Below are 2951 nucleotides of genomic sequence, written 5' to 3' on the forward strand. Positions count from 1 at the left end.
GCCAGATTCGCGTTTTCAGTACAACTACTTGATCGTATATATATCTTGCAATCTGAATATGCTATTCCTTCTGAGATGCAGAACGTGTAACTGCTAACAGGGCTGCAGTTTATTTATCTCCCTGCCTACTTGATTATTTTATCTCTACTAAGGTTCTATTTTCTCCCTCAACGTGCTGCTCATCATGATCGATTCTGCCCAAAGAGGATCCGTGAAAGTTCTTTTAAGAGGAACCTGGCTAGTGAAGACGGCAGGCTTGGCGACGAAGGTCTTTTTACTCGATGGCGACTTTGGTCAGCGAGATGAAGAAGACGGCTGACAGCGACTTTGGTCAGCGCGATGAAGACGACGGCCAGCAGCGACCCTGGTTGTGGTCAGCGTGATGAAGACGACAGTGCCATTTCAAATTTTGAAAAGGTATGTCTAATGGCGTGTTAGTTGAGAAATAGTAGTTGTTTGTTGTGCCATTTGAAATTTTGAAAAGCTACGCCTAATGGTGTGGAGTTGTTTGTTATCCACGGGCTGATGGGTGTGTAACGTGACATGGGCTGGAGTTGTTTTGTTAGTTGCGTTTTCTTTGGTAGAGCAGGTTTTTTTTTCTTTGTTCCGCACGCAGGTTTTTTTGTGTGTAACGTGACATGGGCTGGAGTTGTTTTGTTAGTTGCGTTTTCTTTGCTAGAGCTCATCTTGGTAGGAGACGTGGGGGGTATTATTGTCCATCCTGAAAATGTGACACCAGGCATTCACCAGTTTGCTCTTAATAGTATATATATAGAGATAATAAATGAGGTAAGATTTCTGCCAAAATTTTCGTCCAACTTTTTATTGGACGAATTTCCCCTCCCACCAAATCGCATAATACGCCCAAATGCCACCGTACCGGTTGGCTATTTTCTTTTTTAAACAAATCTCCTCCTCTCTCCAAATCTACGGGATCTAGAGCTCCACCATGGGCGTGCCTCCTCCGCTCGAAATCCCGGGCATCCCGGGATGAAATCCTCGGGGCGGCGCTACCACACCTCCCCGATTGCAGCCTCCACGACGCGACACGGCCGACTCCGACCCCCGGCCCCCGAGCCCGCGCAAGAAGTTCAGAAATCGGGGACGGTGCTGAGACGGAGCAGGGGGTGGCGTTGCCTGGCTGCCTGAGATGATGACGGTGGAGGAGACGAGCTGCGATGGGGCAGACGCTAGCGAGCGATGCGAGCGCAGGGTTGCCGAAATTCCCGTGCTTGCCCTCGGGACCTCCTCTCTTTCCTGGCCGGCGGCGGCCGTGGGGCCGGCGGCGGCAGTGAGCGGCGAGCGCAGGAGGCAGGTGAAAAGCAGCAGCGGATTTCAATCACTCTCTTCCTCGCTCGTTGGTTGATGCTGATTCTCCTCTCTTTCCTCCTGGTCTATTTTTCTCTCTGAACTCCAATGCGAGTACAGTCCAGGACGCATCTTTGAACAACAGTACCAGTGTGTGCTGAGGGCTAGGTGCGTAGGCGGCCAGGCTCGGCTCCGTGAAGCCCGGTTAAGAGAACGCTAGGGGAGAGGTCAATCCGGCCTCCAGGTCGAGGAGCAGTGGCAGTAGTACTTCGACATCTACCTCACTGTCGTGCTCGCCAGGTACGCCTTCGAAGCATACAACAGCCCAACTGTGAGCGCCACTCTTTCCCCACTGCTCGTCATTGAGATGCAGCGGCCGACAGCCGGATGCATGATCGGACTTCTTTTCTTGGTCGCTGGTACAATTTATTTTGGCGACGCCTAGATTTTCCGATGGGTTTGACTTTCATAAAGGCCACCGCCATTGAACAGATTATAGATCCATTCCTTTTTATCTGCTGCGGGTCCAAAAAAAAAAGAACCGTGAAGCTATTTTTGGAAACATGCACCATGTTTCAGACCGCAAATGTTCTGATTTCAGTATTGAAATTGGATCAGTTTTTAGTGGTAACATCAGATGTGGACTTTTATTATGTTCATCAAGTAAGGTGATGTGTATGGATATTATGTAGTTATTACAAAAAAAAGAGTATGGATTATGTTTTTGTTCCATCGACGAAATTAGTTTTATATCTGATTCAGGCTCCAAATGCATGATCCAACAATAATAGTGAAATAACACTATGAATTTCAATTTCATGAAACAAAGCACGATGAAATGCATGATTCAATAGTGAAAAAAAGGTTTCATAAAAATGCTTACACGTTTGTATAGCATTATATTCAATCGTGTAAATGATGGAGAATAAATAGGATTTTCTCATGTTAATTATTCACAAATTTTGAAACATAAAAAACTAACCACATTCTGTTCCAAAATAAAAATAAAGATGTTATCTACAAAACTGGATAGAACTTCATAATGCAGAATCATGCATTCATAAGAGGGGTTATCTAGCATAAATCTTGAAGAAATCGAAGACCGTGATAGCTAGCGGCTATCCAACTGATTATGGAGTTGCATTTTTCAGCGTTCTTCTCAATGGAGTATGCATCATGCACAATGAAGATGAGGAGGTCGGAGAATTCATTTTTGAACGGTCTTTTACACCGGTCGAGCATGTGTGTTCAGGTGGTGTTTGGGGGACAGTGGTGTCCATGTCGCTTTGGATTTCTATTCTCCAAACATGATCCTGCCACATCGGTGCATGTTCTGGTGGCCTGTTGGGTTGTTCAATGTCTTCTCATCGACCAGTTTCATTCCACCCGACAAGTAGGACAAAGACGATAATGACATCTTTTCATCCATTGGCGAGACATCACGTGATATTAAATCAAATTCGTGTCCTCCCACCTAATAATAAAGGGAGGACTGTTTCTGACTATTACCAACCTATACTATGGTTCATTATTAACAAAAAAAAACCACCTCTTTGTAAAGAAAAAAACAAAAAAATCACCTCGATCGGAGCTGGTCGTCTCATGCGAACTTTTCATCCATTTATCGTCACTAGATGATATGG

General features: G+C 45.4%; 1 long non-coding RNA gene across 1 annotated transcript; it reads left to right on the forward strand.

Annotated features, from left to right (window-relative positions):
* Nucleotides 1-908: 908 nt before the first annotated feature.
* LOC139838523 (uncharacterized) lies at nt 909-2038 on the forward strand. Its single transcript, XR_011755627.1, has 2 exons — nt 909-1315; nt 1429-2038. It is a non-coding gene; the product is annotated as an uncharacterized lncRNA (long non-coding RNA).
* Nucleotides 2039-2951: the final 913 nt, after the last annotated feature.

The sequence above is a fragment of the Lolium perenne genome, chromosome 1, assembly GCF_019359855.2.
Source record: "Lolium perenne isolate Kyuss_39 chromosome 1, Kyuss_2.0, whole genome shotgun sequence".
Classification (NCBI taxonomy): domain Eukaryota; kingdom Viridiplantae; phylum Streptophyta; class Magnoliopsida; order Poales; family Poaceae; genus Lolium; species Lolium perenne.